This window comes from Cebus imitator, unplaced genomic scaffold, assembly GCF_001604975.1.
Source record: "Cebus imitator isolate Cc_AM_T3 unplaced genomic scaffold, Cebus_imitator-1.0 Scaffold3, whole genome shotgun sequence".
Lineage (NCBI taxonomy): Eukaryota > Metazoa > Chordata > Mammalia > Primates > Cebidae > Cebus > Cebus imitator.
In genome coordinates, this window is record NW_016107318.1 from 5,627,135 (window position 1) to 5,649,055 (window position 21,921).

The 21,921-nt window shown below is 37.9% G+C and overlaps 1 protein-coding gene and 1 long non-coding RNA gene across 3 annotated transcripts in view; one reads left to right on the forward strand and one right to left on the reverse strand.

Moving 5' to 3' along the window:
- The window catches only part of ST6GALNAC3 (ST6 N-acetylgalactosaminide alpha-2,6-sialyltransferase 3), a 583,353-nt gene that overhangs the window by 57,261 nt on the left and 504,171 nt on the right, over nt 1-21,921 (reverse strand). The gene's annotated exons all lie outside the window — the stretch shown is intronic.
- On the forward strand, nt 429-11,623 carry LOC119471754. Its single transcript, XR_005200831.1, has 3 exons — nt 429-755; nt 3,798-3,980; nt 9,470-11,623. It is a non-coding gene; the product is annotated as an uncharacterized LOC119471754 (long non-coding RNA).

A 21,921-nucleotide genomic window follows, 5' to 3' on the forward strand; every position in this document is an offset into this window, starting at 1 on the left:
GCTGCTTCCTTTCCCTGAAATGTCCACCACACACACACACACACACACACACACACACACACACACACACACGCACACAGCCTAGTTAACTGTTGCTAATCTTTCATATCTCATTTGTATTTTTTTAGGGAACCCTTATCACCACAGATTACGTCTCCTGTCATGTATTCTTAGAGCATCCAATATCTTCCTTTAGTAGCTTTTATCTAGCTATAATTATACTTATTTATGTTTTTAAAATTATTTTCTATTTCTTTTTCCAAACCATAAGTTCAACAGGGTAAGCTCCACATATGTTACATAGGAGATTCTCAATGCATATTTATTGAATAAGCAAATGAATAATCTGCTTTAATATTCATAATAACCAACCAAGGTGAGCCCTATTATCATATGCACTTTCCAGAGAAAATGGACACTGAGTACAATTAAGTAACTTTCCTGAGATTCCAGAGTCAGAGATGAAACAGTGAGATAGTTACTGGCTTTCTGCATACTGGCTTCCTGTATCACAGAGAACTAATTCAGAGCTATTTTAAAACTTTAAGTAAATGAGCTCAGCTTTATTATTCACTGTTGAATGCCTAAGAAAATTTTAATTTTAAACATGAGTTTAAAAAAAATGAGTAGATCCACAGAGGGTTTGTCTTTTTTGATCTCTCAGCTCTGATTGGAAATAAGTCAGTATTGGCAGTGTTGTTAAAATCTCCACCATGAAGATCCATCAGGGTGCTTGGAGTCTAACAAGAGAAAAGGTAAGCTTATTTTCTTTTCTAATATGTGGTTCTTGTTTAATTCCCAGCGTATGTTTGAAATGATTTTAAAAAGAAATCTGATATTTGCAGTTTACTGAAACATCTGACAAATGGGTATTGAAGAGCTTATTGTTGCATAATTTGACAGCCTTTAAAAATCCTAGTCGTATTTTTCTTACAGAATGAATATATTTCTTCACATTAAAAGACACTGAAAAGTAATGGCAGATGAAATGTGGTCATGTTGAGCAGCTGCTCAAGAACTTCAGTAAAGTACGGGCCTTGATTACAAAGAGAGCTGTATGGGCGTTGATGAGAAGCAGAAACACAGGCACATCTTAAGTACCGAAGTCCTCAAGGGTACAACTTGGCTATAGTGAGCACATTTTCCAAGGCCATTTGCTGATCCTGCTCTTAACTGCCAGTGGACTGGGCTAGAATTCATTAAGATGCATCCCTACTTTGTAGGGTACTTAGCCCATTGAAAAAGAAGGTGATGCTGAATAAAAAATGGATTATAAGAGTAGAACTGGAGACTTTCTCCCACCTCTCAGGGAGAAAGTAAGGACTATTGTTGCTCCCAACTTCCCAAGTTTGGTATGGACAAAAACTAGATGTATGAAGGGGTGCTGAGGGGGCATCAAGGAAGAATTGCTTTCTAACTCACTAGGTATCTGAATGCCCAGTTCATCTGCTTATAGTGGGATCTTGCTATTTTCAAAGCTCAGTTAAGCCACCCTTAGAACAAGTCAGTATTTCTATTTCTTTTCTTTCAGATAGATTCTCTTAATATTACCCAAGCAGCCAAGCAGTTAGGAGGAGAGCTCCAAGGAGTCAGTTCCCCCACCTGACATGTTGCATCATAGGAATGCTGAATTTCAGACATGAATTATTTTAATGGCCCATTTTATAAGCCATTCATTGTCTGAATTCTTACAAGAATGATCAAGTTTTATTCTTTAACTGCTTAATAAAATTCCCTCCAGCTTTTCCAGCTCAGAAGGAGATCATGGAAAGCTGGCCAGGGCACATTTGTCCTGTGAGCCAGGTAGATTCCTTTATACCAGGGTATGATGTATGTCCAGGATCTGTTGGTTAGAAATGGGCTCAATGCAGGAAGCACAACGTTAAGGGAAATATACTTCAGGGTTATTTTTCTAACCTGGGAAAGTGCATGATTCTTGCAAATTGCTGTGAAAGTACTTGTCACGTGAAATAGTTTAGCCCTAATGAAAACTCCCTAGAATAACAAATAAGGAGATATTTGTGAATGGCATGAAACATCAGAAACCAAAGCAGTGTTTTGCTGTGACGAAATGTCTTGGTACATTATTTATGCTTTTTTGTTTTTATTCAGAGTTGCATAGAGACATGTCTGCTTAAATACATTAACTTTCCCATTCTACTAATTCATTGAACAGAATAGATTCAAATCACCAGTACATCAGTCAGGATCTACACAGGAAATAAAACTACTGTAAGTGCTTTAAACAGAGAAAATTTAATACTTGGAATTGGTTACACAGATGATAAATGACCTGAAAAGCTAATCAGGGACAGAGGGGGCAATTCAAATATATATAAGAACAGGAAGCCACTACCTCTAGCATGTGGTATTTCCAGAAATCAGTTACTCGGGCTGGAACAAGTGGAAACTAGTGAATGCCTGGCAGGAGCTGGGACCATGAGGGAAAGGATGTCTAGTGGGAGTGCAGCCCCAGAAGACACAGCTTCTTCCTGCTGGAAATGCCTCCCCAAGGCAGAGGGAGAATACAGTGACTTCTCCCCTTTCCTCATCCTACACTTTTCCACTAGTACCCATGATTGCCAAAACTACTGGAAGCTAGTTGTCAAGGGAGCCCCTGCAAATGGTGTTTCCTGTGATTGGCAGCAGAGTAGAGGAAGGGTGGGAAATGAATCTAAGGATATGCGGGCATATGGCCAACTAGCACATGTGCTGATCTACAGCATCCTGTCCATGGCAAATATCAAATGCATTACTTTTGTGCTATTAGTTTTGAAGCTCAGTTTACTTCTTTTCTTTAGCTTATGTGTCTGAGTAACTTCGACTAATCCTTGTGTTCTGTGTAGCACAAAGACACTGGAGTTTGCTGTGGTAGAAAAGCAGAAATCCAGAAAACATGAAAGGGAGGAGACAAGTGGGGAAGGCATCATATACTTTATTTATATGGCTACATTTTTTAAAAAACTAGGGGAAATGCTTTATTTTTTTAATTTGTATTTCTTTGGACAGACACTATTAAAAAAAAAAAACTACCTGTGGCTACTAAGCATTCACTGGGTCTATCATTCTCTTTAAAGATGGCTTTAGGGGAATATGCAGTAGAAAGAGAAATGGGATCTAGGCTGAGATCTGATCTGGTCAGGAGCAGATTGGCTGCGGGTAAAAATGGAAAAGGCGAAGTGTGTGCTCTGCATGTTCATCATCCCTGTGTCCTGCCTTCTTCTCCTTCGGGTTTGTGCCAGGTCTCCCAGGGATAGCTTCCCTGGTGCCCTCTTTACTCTCCTCAAGGCCTGGTGGATCCTAACTGATGGATGTTTATGGAGAGCTGGTGCTGTCACAGCCAGTAGCAGGAAGGACCTCTCTGCACCTGTTGGTACCCTGAGCCTGCCACTCATCAATACCAGCCTCCAGGCTTTTCCCACCCACGTGCCACATCTCTTGTCCCATTGGATGTCATTAGACCTGATTTGAGCTGCCTGAGGGACAGGTTTTCCTTTTAACTTCCGTTTATCAAGAGCCCATTATGTGCCTGGAACTTGACTGGATGCTTTTTCTCTATTATCACATTTAATACTCACGCCAACATCAGGTTACAGATGAACAGACCAATTTAGAGATTAAATAATTTTCCCAAAGTCATTCAGCCAGTAAGCCTAGAGGTGGGATTTGGACTTGATTCGTTGCGTGTAAGCACATACTGCATCATACTGTCCAGGGCCAGGACGGGCAGCAGAATACAGGCTCCTCTACATGTACATCAGCCTCTCAGCATCTAGAGAACTTTTCCCTTTAACCAGGCATCTCAAAGCCACAGTCACAGCTCTGGACACACAGGTGCTGAGAAGAACTGATCAAGCAGTAATGTCTCCATGGGGACCAGCCAGCCAGCAACAGTGTACACACTCACTGTGTACTGACCAGGACACAGAAAATCTGTTCTGCCAATCCCTGGACTCCTAATTAGCCTTCCGTCTCCCAAAGTGAGTCAGTGCAGGTAATCAAACACATCTCTTTCCTTGTCTCCTCTCATTTAGGGGGCTGTAGCTAACTCATACAGCTTATTCTGTACTACACATCAGAACTAATATAAAATCATTCTAATAATAATCCACCCAAACTGGCCTTCATATCTGGTATCTGGAATATAGCAGAAATCTTTTCATTCAGCATTGGAGCATTGCATCATCCAACGAACTGACTGCAAATGGTCATACAGGCTAACCTAAAGGTTATAGATCAGTAGGTAAATGCAAAAATTCCATTAGTTTTCAGACCTGGGGTTTATGACATTAATTTAAAATGAAATCAAAATCCTATACAGAAATAGGAAAAGCACCCTGGATAGATTCACTTTGAACAGCATCCACTTACCTATTACACAAGGGCCAAGAAGGCAGTAGTTTCTATATCATGTAGTTACTTTTTATTCCTGTTCATTGACTTTGACAAAGACAGTAAATAGCATACAGAGAATAGATACATTTTGAAGAAATATTAAAACACTGATTAATGTCACATTAAGAAGTATAAAGTCTCTTGGGTAGAGGGAGAAAAATTAAAATGCCTTTGGTTCTTAATGAAACTGCACCAGGCTTATATAAATCTAAAATCCTTACTTTAACCTGAGTTTAAAATAATGGGCTAACTTGACAGTGCTTTACAAATCCTAGCAATGAACATTATCATTTATTACCAGAATGAGTGATAATAGGAGTAGCAGAGAGATAGTGCATATTGGGAAGTGTCCAAAGAGTTTAGCAAGACAATATTTCTTTTTCACAATACAAAGATAAAACAGTCATAAAACTGAGAGTTCATTTCATTCACTTGGAGGAGAAGGGCAGGTGGGTGTTCTGGTTAGACAGATTGCAACCTTCTTCTACAGGAACATAAAGGAGAATGAAGAAACACAAGAGGTAATATTCATACTGCAGTGCAAGGAGGTACATGGATTTAAAGTCCATCACAGTAATTAAATTTCAATGTTGACACAGTACATCTCAACATTCAGAGTTCTAAATATGGTTTATACAGTGCCTGTGAGCAAAATGCGATGCACATGAATATTTATCTCTGTAGTGAAGCTGCTTCTGCCACATGCTCTGAAAAGAAGGGTTGAGATTAGGACAGACCAAAACAGAGTCCACAGAATTTGATGATAATCATTTCAAAATAGTTGAAATGAGCCTGTGGCCTCATCAGAGGCAGTGATTTTCAAGCATTTTTGGTTGCAGAACCCTTTGCACAAATGAAATCTAATTAGAAACTAAATATTTGAAATGGATTGAAGTGAGATAGGCCAGTTGATTTTTGCAGGGGGTCAGGGTATTCCAGGCCAGTGACTTTTCAATGCCATACACTTTGAGACGCATAATCTAAAACTATTCTTTTAGCCAATAAATAAGTAAAATGGGCCTGGTTCCAGCATGAACTGTGCATTTACTCTGCACCTGCCCCTCCACCCAGTATGTCCAACCATGCCTCCGAGGTGGTGTCTGCATTTAGGCTCTCCCCTCTTTGTAAGTGCCTGGGACTGGAAGGGGTTGTTCTTCCCCTTATGCTTAACATGTTTCTCCAGCTTTAGCCCTGATTTCCTTAAGCATATTTGTAGTTTTGTTTGTTTTTTTTGAGATGGAGTCTCACTCTGTTGCCCAGGCTGGAGTGCAGTGGTGTGATCTTGGCTCATTGCAACCTCCGCCTCCCGGGTTGAAGCAATTCTCCTACCTCAGCCTCACAAGTAGCTGGGATTATAAGTGCATGCCACCATGCCTGGCTAATTTTTTGTATTTTTAGTAGAGATGAGGTTTCACCATGTTGGCCAGGCTGGTCTCAAACTTCTGACCTCAGGTGATCCATCTGCCTCAGTCTCCCAAAGCGCTGGGATTACAGGTGTGAGCGGCGGTGCCTGGCCAAGCATACTTCCAGTTTTTTTAGTCAGCTTAGGTTACATGTGCTGTGGTAACAATCCCAAATCCTCAAGGACTTAGCTTATTTCTTGCTAGCACTGCATGATCATAATGGGCTGGCTAGATGTCTTCTTCACTCTGGGACCCAGACTAATGAAACACTCATATTTGGGACATTGCTGGCCTTGTGACAGAGAAAAAGCCCCATGTGGCAGTATATTACATAAGGTCTCTAAAATTTTCTGCTGGGAAGTAGCCTATATCAGTTCTGCCCACATATCATCGGACAAAATAGGTCAATTGATCTTTGAGAAAGCTCAACTCAACCATCTCAGTTTAGTTTCTTTTGTTGCATGATTTCAGTGGTGGATGCATATTTCTTTAGAGCTAGTATGACTCATGCCACTTTCCATTGAGAGCCAGGGGTAGGATTCCTTATATTTTTCTCTTTTAGAGCTTGTTTCTCCTATTAGGATTGCCCACTAGGTAATTTCATGTCTGAGGCTGCTACTAGCATTTAAGATATTGGCAAATCAGAGATACCTAATGCACCCTGAACAAAAATATTGCTATGCCTTAATGCTGCTGACTCTCCCAAGAGGATGTTTTTGTGGAACCCTATAATTATGAAATCATGGCTTTAAAAAACATTTTTGGTGCACATTAAGATTGACAGACATGATTTGCAGCAGGAGGAATTGGGCTTTGCATCACAGATGCTTATTAGTGAATTCATGGATCAACAGGCCCACAACATGTTCATTCATTCAGCATCAATTCTGAATCAAGCAAGCACTGTTTCAGATCAAATCCTGCTGTCATGCAGTTTACAAATACAACCCAACCTGGGATAGATATTTGACATCATAAATGACATCCTCAACATCTGACATTAGCACAACGGCTCCACTGATCCCAGCTCTATCATTTACTAACTATAAGACTTGGGGCAAGTTACTCAGCTTCTATAATACTCCCCATACATAAGGTAGGGAGAATAAAATTAACTACCTCATAGGTTTGGGGTGAGGATTTCCTGAAATAGCGAAAAGAACTTAATTGTGCCTGAGCTAAACAAGTGCCAATAAACATTAGTCACAGTCCTCATCACCACCATGATCAGACTACGTATTAGAGTGGTGATGACGAATAGAATTTTAAGGGGTGAAGGATATGAACAGACACTTTTCAAAAGAAGACATTTATGAGGCCAACAAACATACGACAAAATGCTCATCATCACTGGTTGTTAGAGAAATGCAAATCAAAACCACATTGAGATACCATCTCATGCCAGTTAGAATGGCGATCATTAAAAAATCTGGAGACAACAGATACTGGAGAGGATATGGAGAAACAGGAACACTTTGTGTTGGTGGAAGTGTAAATTAGTTCAACCATTGTGGAAGACAGTGTGGCCATTCCTCAAGGATCTAGAAATAGAAATTCCATTTGACCCAACAATTCCATTACTGGATATATACCCAAAGGATTATAAATCTTTCTATTATAATGACACATGTACATGTATGCTCATTGTGGTACTGTTTACAATAGCAAAGACCTGGAACTAACCCAAATGCCCATTGATGATAGACTGGACAAAGAAAATGTGGCACATATACACCATGGAATACTATGCAGCTATAAAAAACGATGAGTTTGTGTCCTTTGTAGGGACATGGATGAATCTGGAAACCATCAATTTCGGCAAACTGACACAAGAACAGAAAATCAAACACCACATGTTTTCACTCACAGATGGGTGTTGAACAATGAGAACACTTGGGCACAGGGAGGGGAACATCACACACTGGGGTCTATTGGGGGATTGGGGGCTAGGGGAGGGACAGCAGGGTAGGAGAGGTTGGGGAGGGATAACACTAGGAGAAATGCCTGATGCAGGTGATGGGGGGATGAAGGCAGCAAACCACCATGGCATGTGTATACCTATGCAACAATCCTGCAAGATCTGTACATGTACCCCAGAACTTAAAGTACAATTAAAAAAAAAAAGAATTTTACCTTAAAAAAATATGGAGGTCTTTATTGAAGAATCTTAAGATGGGTCAACAGTATTATGTAGCTGTTTAAAAAGCTAAAGACACCTTAAGTAGTTGATGAAAAATGTTATATTATAAAAAAAATTAGTTCTACTTCAGTCTTCTCTGATTAAAATTCACCTGGAGTATAGAAATATGATTTTGGTGTGGGACATTCATTTCTGAAAAAGAAAGAGTACTTAGTATATCTGCATTGCACAGGGTCTTATGCACATAGTTCCTATAAAGATGAGTTCCCGGCATCATACAGTGAATAGCATTCTTTCATTTTTGTTAAATCAGCAGAAGTCATGACATCTTCTAGCCTTAGTTTCTTCTAAGAGTTTTTCAAACAACTGTTGGGCAATCCTACAGGGATATTTTATAATGCCCTTCCGAATGTCAAAAGGACTTATCCCAATCCCTAATTTCCTGCTGATCTTTACCATCTGTTACTTTGACCTTTTCATCAAAGGTTCCTCAAGCTGCTGGAAGCCCTGCATGTTAACACCCAGTGGAATACTCTTCCTGGGTTTCTTTGCCTCAGACCCAACACTATCACTTATGTACATTTTGTTGGCCATAATGGTTTCAAACAGTTAACCAGAACACAAAAATATATGCCATAAAGAGAGGCTCCTGAGGGGTACATAACAAACACCGCTGAAGACTTTCAACTCAGTATGGTACAGTAGAGTACTCACTGGCTGAGAACATTTGCCATATGGGGCACAAATGTTTGCAGCCTGACAGCATCCGGTACAATCTCCCATATCGGCTCTCATTGGCTCAGAGTATGCCGGTACTCTGAGGATCTGAAAAATTTTATATTAACAGTTTGTGCTAATTAATTGTTCTATAGATATTTCCTTTGAGAAACTATTACATACACAAATAGTACTGTAGCAACCCAGCCAGCAAGGACAGCATTAAATGGTACGTGGGCTCAAATTTAGTAGCACTTTAAGAGAAATAGAGATAAAGTGTTGTTTGCTTAGAAGATAAGCAGGTGATGAGAGAAACAGGAAAAAGTCAAAGGAACTAGGAGTGTGAACCTCCAAAAGAAAACACAATTCACTTGAAAACTACTTCCAAGCAAAAAGGAAAGCTGACTTGCTCTGTCCTGTTCAGGAGGGCAGAAATTGGGGACAAAAACTGGGTAATAAGAAAGCACATTTTTGTTCAGCTTGAGAAAATATTTTTAATATTTAATACTGTCCCCCCCAAAGGAATAGTTTATGTTCTGTGATAATGAACTCCTTATCAGTAGAGGTAGTAAATGTGGATAGCTATTTGTTAAGGGATTCATGCATTGAGTAGTGTGGTGGTTTATAAACAGTGGCCACAAACTTTTTGACATTCCTTCATAGAGAGGTCTATGTACCGTCCTCTTAAATCCACATGGGATTGTAATTACTTTAATTAATTAAGGATGAGGAAGTGACACTATGTGATTTCCAAGGCTGAGTTATGAAAGTCTATACAATGTTCACCTAATTTCTTGAAATGCTTGCTTTGCAGATGCTCTATCTCAGAACCCAGCCACCAGGCTGTGATAAATCCAAGCCACATGGAAAGACTGCATGTGGGAGGCACAATTCAAATTAGATTTGAACTTTCATTTATATCCACTGTGTCACTGGAAAAATTAGAAATAAATTAAGTTCTACTAAAATCTAATATCCTATTTGTCTACGGCACCATCACTCATCTGCATGTCAGAGTCAACATGTTAAACCTTCTCCTTGAGTACTGTGCAACATATTCTGAATTAAATGGTCTAGTCAAACTGGTTTATATATGTATTATATTATTTAGTTCTGACTTATTAATTAGCCCTCTCAAAATGGACAAGGAGCATAAAGAGATTTCTGCAAAGAAACCATAGATTGACTAAAAATAGTAATAAGACAAGCACATTGATACAAGAAAAAACTAGAAGAGCTGATACATCTCCTAGGGCAAGTTTCTAGCTAGCCACAGTATCAGAGTAAAAGCTGTGATGATCTGATCTCATCAGAACTAACTCAATGATTTAGAAATTACCCAGGAGACGATTGGAAGTGCAGATTTACATCCAATAAATTATTGACTCTTACCCAAAGAGTTATTGTGCTTGTTATATTAATGACGATAGTACATATGTACATACTTGTAACTAATAGATAAAATTAGAAAGTTGAAAAATATGAAATTGCCAATGTTCAACTACTTTTGACCCATAAAATATCAATTTCATATGGTTCAATCTAATTTGTTTAGGTTAAATGCTCAAAAATTATTTACTTTGGAGTGAGTACAGTAAAAATGTCTATGTAGACTATTGGTTTAAGGAATAAGATACCTGATAAGCATTAATTTAGCATACACAGTGCTTAGGAAACTGTTAACCATCGCTCCCCAGATATGTATATATGTGAACACAGACACATGATGTCTTACAAAATTATTGCTTTGCTTGTCTGATGAATAGATAATTTTAACACATGTACTCTTTCCAATTGGGGTGGATCTTAGCACCCAGGTAGATTATGAAACACTGACTTGAATGACAATAATTATTCTTTGCCTGACTCCATCCTGCAGTGATCTATCTAGAAAATCAACATTCCTTAGTAAAAAACAAGGCTTCAAAAAGAATGATCTTTATGGGAGCTGGTGGTTATAGAGAATTTTAGTGCCAATAAAAAGAAGATGAGGATTACTTGTTCCTTTGAGGCTGTGAGGTAATTAAAAAACAATATTTAGTGGGTTTTAGAACACCTATTTCCATGAAATCTCAGCACTAAACAATTCAGGGAAATCGGAATAGATAAATCACCTAAACAGATCAGAAAAAAAATGGATAAAGCAACCATAATTCTATGCTACCTCCACCCCCTCCAGATTCATTAAATTATTTCAAACTCTTGGCATAAAATCCCATAGCACTTCAAAGCATGTGTCTTGCTTTGGTGCTTGTCAAAATTAGTGTCTGAAAGACTGTACAGGGAATGCTTTTCCATGCAAGGGGCAGTTTCCTATTGAAGCCCCTCTCCCAAATTACTCAGAAATGTCCTCTCAACCTGCACATGCAATATCAACTCTCTCTTATCAGCTAAGATTATTCTGTTTCACGGCATCATATCTAAAAGCAGATTTATGCTTTAAAGTAAAAAGAGGTCATGGGTTTATTTTTTTGTTTATTTGTTCTTTCAGTCATTGATTCATTCAACAAGTATTCAAGTGACTACCACAAGCCATGCAGTGATGGAGACATAAAAAAAGTACAGCAGTTTGCAACCAGGGGCTAAGGGGCTATCAAAAAGTTAGAATTCCAAACACCAGGTGAATTTGGTTCCCTAAGATAACATAAAAATGTGAGAAGAATAAAAGAGGTTGTTGAAAACTATGTGTTCTGGCACCTTTGTGTTTCTCAATAATTTACATATAAATACTGGCTCCTTCAGGAACTATCCCCAAGTTAAAGTCAGGTGACAGAACACCTGGAAAGAGCAAGAGACAGAAAGCGTAGGCTTAGTGAAAGGGAGAGGGTAGCAGCTTTTTCCAAAATCCCTGGGATTCAATATCCTCAACAGAGTGAAGAGTGGACATGAATCTGTCAAAACAATGTGAGAGTAACCTGTAAGAGCCTCCTACAGGCCAAAGATGTAACAACTTAAGCATCAACAGGAATGATATAAGTATAATAGATTGAAATACTTCAATAAATTTTAAATCCATGTGTTCTTCATGATATTAAAAAATTATTGAGTACCGAGGGATACTGTCAGGGAACTAATGATAATTTTGAAAACTGAAAATAAAAGTGTTGTATTTGACCGGAGCGTAGAAAGTTATCACAAGACAAAAGTATGCCAGATTGCAGGGTCATTTATTATGCCGGCGACCACAGAGGACTCACGTCTCTCCAACCTGTGGTGCCAAAAGGAGGGTGCCACGATTTTTTATACCCGAAAAACCACCTTGGGAGTGGGGGTGAGGGGCGGGGATGGGGATGAAAAAGTTTCAGACATTCCAAGGGCTAGGGGATTCTGTGATTCACCTCCTGGGTGGAGACAAGGGCGGGGGTCTCCGGACATTCCAAGGGCAGGGGACTTTTGTCATTCTGTTTGTTACTTCAGTGGTTTACAGAAGTCTAGTTATACATTTGTTTACACATCGTCTGGGTGGTGATAGAAGTCACAGATTTTAGCAGTTACTGATAAGAAAAGGTAAGCAGCTTTACATAGTTTTGAAGAACAAACTAGCAGTTCTATTTACAGAGGCCAAGGACAGTAGTTATTGTGAGGAGAATGGGGCAGCCACTTCAACTTATTTAAAAAACAGTTTTGCATTTTATAAAATAGTGTTGCTCCGGTTCTGGCTCTAGGCCAGCACAATATCACAAAAGAATCAAGAGTTTACCCTCCCTTGGCTATACTAGTTGTACTACTAGCAACCAAAGAGTAGAAAAGAGGAAATTTTTATTATAAAAATGTCACATTTAATAAATGATGAAGGCAGGAGAAAATACGAATACCCCTATTTTGTAATCTCTAATAAACCAATGGATTTAGGCATAGAACATCAATAGCTAGCACTTCGAAAAGAGAGCATATAGTGTGCTTTTTATTAAGTGGACAAGAACACATAATGTAAATGTCTTATCAGAAAAACCCCACAAAAATCTAATATGATAAAACCTCTAGATCCAACTACTAAGTACAGTAAAAAAGAGACCAAAGAACATATTAAACTGTATCCTGGGGTTGCAATCAGCAAAAACTAGACAGTGAGAAGCTATAGGACAAACAATCATGTTTTTTCCTTGCAGTTTGACAAATGAGCAGCAAGAAGAAAAAAGGAAAGGAGAGGAGTACCCATATGTTTTAAAAAGTCTCAAAGACAAATCAATCTATGGACAAGCAATGTATGTATTTTGCATACGTAGAATATTTGAATTATGATTTCTTAAAAAATGTATGATGCATTAGATAACTGCAGTGACTGGAGATTTGATAACATTAAGACTCATGGTGTTTTTTAAGTGTGGGATTGGTATTCTACTCATATATAAAAACTATGTTTTTATCTTATATAAGTACATAATGAAATATTTTGAAATGAAATAATATGATATTGAATTTGCCTCATGAAAACATAGGTGGGAGAAAGGTTGGGAAGATGTGACTGGTGATGGAGATGGGGCTGTGGAGACCAATGAGTTGGTATTTTTCTGGAGCTGGTGATGGATGTGTAGAGATTTCTTCTATATTATTCTGTTTATATTTGTGTATGTTTGGATTTCTCCCCTCTCCACAATAAAAGGCAAAAACAACAACAACAACAACAAAAAAAAAAACAAATTAGTGGACATACGAATTCATGTATCCAAAAGATCAGCAGGAATTGACTAATTTAGACTCTTTCAGATTTTCCAGTGAAGTTACCAGACACATAATAGTCTGTTTTTCTCAGATCCAAAGCTATACCCAACGTGAAAGCATATGAATATATGTAAGCATGGTAGAATGAAAATAGAAACTCCCTCTTGCTCTCTCCTTCAGTGCACTTGTGTAGAATATATGTATGTCCACACACACACAAGTTTGTGTATGCATAGGTATATCCTCACATGCATCTTTTTTATATTCTGCTTGAAATTGTTTTTAGTCTTGTTGAAGAAGGCATCTCAGGCTGACAACAAATAAACCAATATTTCAATTAGCACAAAACCACATACCAGACAAATGATCCTGGTGGCATGGACAGGTAGTGCATGTAAAATGTGTCCATGTGAATGAGCATACAGATGCTGTGCCTCAAAGATTAAGGGAATTCTACACTACCAGATATCTGTGTCTAGGCTGATTTTAGCATGGAGAAAATGCACTCAACTTAGAAATTCCATACTTTAGAGTAGCTCCCATCTTCCTGGGGTTAATCTTTAATACTGAATAGATAAAATCTTCTCTAATCCAACAAATCAAGCAATAAAGAAATGGTTCAGCTACTTTTTATATCAAAGGTCAAAGAATCCATCTTAATACTCTACTATAAAATGCTAGCCAAATTAAATTAAAAGAAAACAACACAAGCAAACAAACAAAAACCCCAAACTCCTGAAAAGTAACCAAGTCCAGATTATGATATAATGGCGTTTTGCATAGGATTGTTTACCACATCTCGTTGTTTATGTAAATAGAAGTCCTTATAGGCCTCTACATTATTTAAGAAAATTAGCATGTTTCAAGAAAGTAGCAGATTATTGTGGATGAAAGTATTTTACCAATAGGGATTTTGTGGTTGGCAAATGTGATTATATATTCATTAGCATCTGCAAGCCAAGTATGTGGCATGTACCTCCTGAAAACACCTCAACATGGATATTCTAATTTCCACCATTTTGAATGGAAAAAAGGGTTTGTATTCAGGCATAGTCAAAGAGAAACAAAGAAAAAACTAGAGAGTATATAAGGGCGTTATTTCTGTTGCTTAAACAATTACCAAGTCCCCATCTGTTTCTTAAGGATAAACGGCAAAAAGAATCATCTGTCATTGTCATTTTTTGAAATGTAGCAAATGTTGACCGTCTACTTAATTAGTCTGTTGTCTTCATCCACTAAACATATTGACGTTTTATAGGAGAGAAATTCAGGGACAATGGTAAATAGTCTCTTTCTCAAAGTGAACAGAATAAGGACATAAAGAATGATAAAACCGCCCTCCCAGAACCACTTGCTCCATTAATACAATTCTGCCGGGAATCTCTCATTAGACAGAGATGAGCTTGCAGTCTCCATGACCACTAATGTGAGCAACATGTACACAAGGATGGCAGGACAGTGCCCTGGCGCTCTGAAGGTGTTGCTGCTAAATATCTCCCCACCTTACCAGAGCTTTGTTTTCGACAAATATCAGTGTGCTGTAAAGAACTTTAAGCAACAGCTGGAGGAAAAAGACATGCCCAGTTTTCAAGGTCTATAAGAAAATAAATGTTTTTTATGACATGATTTATAAATGATATTACATCTATGAAATTTTAATGCTTTAATTTTGGGCCACATGGCATGAATTAGTGAGCCAAGATACTATCAGGGCTCATTTTCACAAGAGCAATTTCCACTAAAAGATTAAGAGGCTATAGCTCTTGCTAAAGGTTACCTTCCCAGCAGAAGGAGGCAGTGGCAAAGGAAACCTACTATGGCCTTTTCTACAAAACAATTCCCTTGGAGAAATCAAAAAGCTCTCCATTCAGTAGTCCTCTAATCAAAACAGAGTAATGGGAAGAACAAATTTTGCTTTGATAATATTTAATAAAGACAAATTGAATAAAGCAAAAGCGATCAAAGCAGAGAGAAAACATTTAAAAATATGTACATACCACATATCACAATTTCCCTTCCTTTTAAAAAATTGTTACCATCATATCGGAATAATTCGCAGCAAGTCTACAGAGGGAAAGGACTTTATATAAAGTCATAATCTCAATCTTTGAACCACAGATGTGGATATTTGTTTTGTCTTGCTTAGTTTTTTTTTTTGTTTTTTTTTTTTTTTTTTGCTGTTTCTTTCTTTCTTTCTTTTTTTCTTTCTTTTTTCCTTCCTTTTGTGGTGGGGCAGGACATGTATGTGGTGGCTGCTCTTCAAACAATCAACGCTGCACACTCACTCTGTACTGGACATCATGGGAATACAGAAGAAGTGGCAGAAGAAAATTAGGTAAACATGCAAATCACTTCTTTGGCTATGAGAACCCCCTCATTCCTTATACCTCCTGTGAAAATGATTAATCAGGCTCCCCAGAGCTTATCCTCTGGCATTTCTTCTGCCATGTCATCTGTACTTTCTAAAATTATTATACAACTTTTATGAAGCTAAGTCTACAAGACAGGCTCTAAGGTGTAACTGATGTCTCTTTTGTAAGCCAGAGAAATTTGCACAGCCTGTGTCTCAGAAGGCTAATATTTCAGCTCTTCTTGGGGTGTTATCACCTGCATGTGTCTGACTTCTATAGCACTAGACTGCCAAGATTCCTTGGTCTAACTGCAACAGGGGAAAAGCTATCATCAATTATGGATTGGGAGTAAACAATTAACTTTGCAGGAAGCAATTCAAATGAAAGCCAAATTGCATTTTGGACGTTTTGTGACATCAAAACCTCAGTTTGTCAGGACATACAAAAACACTTCATTTTCCGCAGTGTCTATGGGTGCCATTAAATTCTATCCCTTGGCCTTTCTCTGTGTCTCTGTAAGAATGAAAACACTATCATGGAGGCAAATACCCACTGCCAATAACAAACAATCCTGTTTTCCTCTGTATCTGAGAGTCTCTAGGGGAGAAGCAGAGAAATTTTCGAGCAGAGTTGCCTAAGGTTTCCCTAGCTGGCCCTGACTGCACTGGCCACCTGTTCCCTGTTTAGGGAAACCATCCTTTCCCCTCCCCAACCTTCTGTTCCTTGTCTCAGACTAATGATGATATATGGGGTGCTGTGTTCCTCCTAATTATGAAAATTGCTTTCTATTGGTTCCAAGGTTTTTATTTGATATCTTCTCAGAATCTTGGCTAGCCTCTGTGCCTCCGGGCCCTTAAGTAAAATTAGATCTTACAGCCCCCATATGGGATCTGACACACAGATTTTAACCAGGAGCTCTTATTTAAAAAAAAAAAAAGAAAATCTGGTTCTTTATAAAAAAGATGCTAGTTCTCTACCATACAGTCCACTATACCACCAAGCCTTGGCTTCCATATCTGAAGAAAAGTTCCCAGACCCTGATGCCCAAATACCATCATTGGTAAATACACCATTTCACCTTTTCCCTACAGTTTCCTTCAGTACGTTGCTCCTGCAAAATTGGGTGCCTTACCCAAGTTTGTGGAGTCACCAACATCTCCTCAACTCCACATACAAGAAACTGGAGCATTAATCTTGATGCATTCACTACTCTCATATTTAGTTACCATCAAATCTCCTTCCTCAATATCTTCTAACTCAGTCTACTCCAATCCACCCACAGTCTACTATTTTATTCAAGGATCTCAGATTTCCTATCTTCAGTACTAATGATTGTGTCTGACACACCCTGGAGGCTCAATGCATGTTTGGTGAATAAATTAATGATGTAATTAATAAATAAAATCTGTTCTCTTTTGATTGGCCACAAGGGAATAAGAGAATAGGATACTAGTTTTCAGGTGCCATTGGAAATCACAAGATGGAGGGAAAACTCAGTTGTTTTATTTTACAAGGAAATAGAGTGTTTGTGATTCTAAGGAAAGGAACCTAAGAATGATTATCTTTACATTGGTAATTAAAATGGATTTCCATTTCCTCTGCATATAAAGATGAACTGTTGCTATGGCTCAAACCAAGACATTTCATCACTGGCTTCTCCACAACAACATGTTCTGCAAATTAGAGTCTCTTCCCAGCTATAAAAATGGATATTTTGGCTGCTTCAAACTGCAATTCCATATTCAGAGTTTCTACAAAAATAACTCAACTATTCAGGTACTTTTGCCCTATGGAAAGCAGAGCTTAGGTCAACTTCTTTGCCTTAGCATGTGGCTTGAGAAAGACCACACATGGAGGAAGGGCCACTTTCTCAACTAGCCAAGTGAGTTAATCAACTCTGCTGACATAAGAGTGGCAGATCAAGGCTAGATCACCTAACAACCAGTTCTTCCATATGCTACTGGAATTGACAAGCTTAAACATTTCTTAGCTGCCTGCTGTCTCCACAACAAATTTCCTTAGATACAGTCTATTATTTTCTTCGTCAGTTTTATGGAAGTCTTTAACACCTTAGACCCTTTCAGGGCTCTTCTGGCAGTTTGAACTTTGAAACTTGAAAAAAAAATATCCTCATATTTCAACTCTGCTGCCTGAGATAGTTCCAAGAGACTTGCACATACTTTCAGCAGCAGAAACTATGGGCCCTTGAATTTCAGATTAATAAAAGAAAGATCATTTTGAAAATTAGAGGTACTGGCTGGTGGAATGGGCTTCTTCGGTAAGTAGAGAGCTTTTTGTGCCTAAGGATTTCAAAAAGAGGCTGATAATTACTGCTTAATGTGCCAGGGAGAGGATTCAGCCATGGGAGCAGGAGTGCAGCGTAGATAACAGAAATAGGGAAGGTAGACCATTTAAGTTCATCTCAGAGATTCTATGGTCCTAATATAGTCTACGTAAGTGGTGATAAATTCTATGTGCAGACTTAAATAATTGTCAAAAGGCTATAAAATATCTAGAAATAAGACTTGTAAGGCTGTCTCATTTTATGTAATCCATTATTTTAGATACACAGTTTAGATAAAAATTCCTGATTTTAAATTTAACACATCACTCAAAATTGTGCCAGATACCAGGTCCTTAAAGTATTTATTTGAATAATTTGGCTACTTTTTATTGAATTGTCTAGTATCGTACTGGGTATTCCTACTCTGTCTCTTCCATTTCCCATAGATTATAACCTTCACAAAGGCATTTTTTGCATTATTCATTGCAGTATTTCTAGTATCTAAAGAGTGCTTGGCACATAGTAGGTGTTCCCTGAATATTTTTTGAATTTTAAACATTTTCTTGCCCATAAGATTGGATGAAAAAGACACAGTTATCTACCCATAGCAAATGTTTTCCTTGCATCCTTCTCTACTGTCCCTGCCAACCCCACTCCTACACACAATGGCTCCAAGGACTCAAAGAACCAGACCACTCATTACTTCCTAGAAATACAAGATCAGAGGATAAAAATTAAAATATTAACTATTTATATCTGCATAAAAATTCATAAATGTGTTTTTTTTAATTATGCTTTTCCATTTTTATATTTATTTTTTAAATGAAATTTTATTACACCTATGATACCACAAAAAGGAGAAAAAAGGAGAAGATACTACCTTGGCTACATGTTTATTCAAACTGGACCAACATCTCTATAAACATGGAATCAAAAGGACAAGAATGTTTTCCTTTTTCTTGTGTAGGTAAAACACAAACAACGTGAGTTAGGCCACATCGTCACACAAAGTTCTTAGCACAGAGGAACTAAGCACTCAGGTTCCCTGTATCATGGCGGGGGCCCTTCTTGTATTGCCCCCTACTGTGCAATTGACACACAGACCCTCCTCCCTCGGAAATAAGAATACCACTCTGGGTGTTTGTATGTATGGGATGCTTGCTGCCATATGCCAATCAACAATGAGATTTGTTACATGGGAGGAGGAGGCAGGAGACACAATGACTTTGGCCTGTCAGCAGGTTTATATCATTTATCACATTTCTGCAAGTGACAGTATGCTTGTAAGAGGACCCAAAAGGTAGTTCCACTCGCCAGCACTGGTAATCGCTTAAAAAGTGTCTGTAGAAATCAGCAGGCGCCTTGCATGCCCCCTGGAAAAGACATGGCCAAGTGACTTCAGAGGTTTGTTCAGCACTGCCTTCAGCACAAATACAACGAAAATGATTAAGCCTATTTCCCCTTGACTCCCCTGGCAATTCACTTCTAATCTTGCCACATCGATCACCAGGAAAAGATAATCTACTTCTACAAAACTTTTAGTTAACTTTCTGGGCTATGGTCTGAGATCAGCAAAGCTTCTCTTTAACTGATAAGACAAGCAATTTCATTTTCTTCTCTAGTGAGTTTAAGGTATCAAGTCACTACCTAAAATTCTTCAAAATGGTATCTTCTTGTCTCTTTGCCAAGCTGTGAGACTAACAATACTTTTGACAAGCTGAAAAATTTCTTAGCTGCCTGCTGTCTCTGCAACAAATTTCCTTCATCAACTAATTCACTAATTTGGGCCTTCTTGAGAACTCAGCTAATTTGTAAGAACAGGTGGCTTATTCCATAAGTGTTCAATAAAGATTCACACATGATTACACATACAGCATTGCCTTAAAAACAAATGAAGAAATGTGTGTATTTATGGAGAAGCTAAAGAGACAGACAAGAGATTCTTCAGTAGCTAACTGTGTGCATCTGGTGATCTGGCAAAATTCTTTCCAGAAACTGGTGGGGGAAGGAAGCAGAAGTAGGTAACATAAGGATATAAAGTCCTTGTCACATGGACAATTAACTGTTCTTGGGGAAACTACCAAGAGGTTATAGATATGAAACAAACAAAAAACTACCAATCACAGCTTCACTCTTATTTTTTTCTCTATTCTTATGACCTGGCCTTGAGTTTATTCAGTCATGCAACATTTATTGAGCATTTAATAGCACTTAATATGTGTCAGGCACTGCTTCATTTGCCTAAGTTAACTATCTTTTATTAGAAAAAAGAAAATGATATGTTAAATGGTTAAAAAATAAATTAGATGCTATAATATTAGTAGGATAGGCAGGAAAAAAGATAGTTCATATAGAGAATATAAAGTCAATTATTCCACCATTTGCCTGTACACAAAATATCCAAAAAGAGAGAGAGAGGCAGAAAATAAAATGAATGATAGCAACAATTCTGAATGTTTTTGTCAAATTTAAGGAACTGGCTAATATTGGCTAATTATTTTTCCATGAGGAATATTTAACTTGCATAAGAAAAAAATGCCTAACATCAGAGAAAGCTAGAAGATACAAAGTGATGTTATCAGGATGTAGTTTTCTCAAAAGGGCAATAGTTTTTGATAAGAGGATTGCTATAAGAGAATATAGAAAAATTAACCCTTTTTGCTTAATAGAGTATTAACAATTTCTTGATTTTCTAAATTTAGAATTAAAGATTTATGTTGCATAAATTGCTACCTTACAAGCCATTGGAACCCAGTGGTAGAAAGTACAATGTGTACCACAATAATTTTGAGTTAACACATACAAACAAGGCTGATAATAAATTCAATCACTCTTTATATATGACAAGCAAAGAACACCAACTCGACTCAACTCAGGCACAGTGAACCTTTCTTTCCCATTCGTAATCCTAGTTATCCTTCAATTATTTGATCCAGGAAAAAAAGTTTGTATTTATAATACAAGATAGTAAATAATTCTGGTGCTCAGAAGGTTTAAAATGGAGGTTAATAGAGGTGAAGAATTCAACACAGTTCCATAACAAAACATGCTTTTTAGAAGAAAGAGGATCTATTGTCTACAATCTATGATAAAATCATGGCTGTGAAAATATTTCAACCAGCACAAGGATTACTGCCCCTTATAAGTGTGAAAGCTGCCTCTTTAAAAAAGTAAATGGATACAGAGGTCGCTCACATTTTTTGGTCCAAGAGTTTCAGAAGGGCTCAGTCATTTGTTCACTGTTTCATCAATTCATTCATTTGTTCTAAGAACATCTACTGAGCATCTAACACAATCTAGGTATCATGATAAGCCCAAGGACTATGAAGGCAGATAGAACATTACCATTAATGACTGCAATAAAGTTCAGTACATGTTAAGAGAGGCATATGTAAACTGCAGAAAGGATTTTCCCATTAGAAGTGATGATAGATATAAGGTTTAAGAATAAATTACAGATAGAAGAAGAAAGAGGATGAGACATAGAAAATTATTCCATGGCAAAGGGAAGGCACAGGGTGGTAAAACACACACACACACACACACACACACACACACACACACACACACACAATGCACTTGTGAAAATAAAGGTTGTGTGGTACAGCTGTGGAGATGGGAGGAGCCATGGAGGCAGGAGATAAGTTCAGGACAATTTCAAGAGAATCTCAATATGCTAAGTTAAGGCCGAGAAACAGTGAGGGGCCATTGGGAGATTTTAATCAAGAGCATGACATTGCAATTGAATTTTGCAGGGAGCCATACCAGAAGAGGGGATAATAGTTCAGAACATCTTTGTAATTCACTGAAGAAATGACAATTAAAAGGCATTATGAATGGGAAGATGTACACAGATAGGAGATAGAATCGATAATATTTAGTGTAAAATTGAATGCAAAAGATACTTGAATAACTGAGATTCTAGCCTTAGGCCTTGATAGAAAACTTATCCATTACCAACATTAGGAA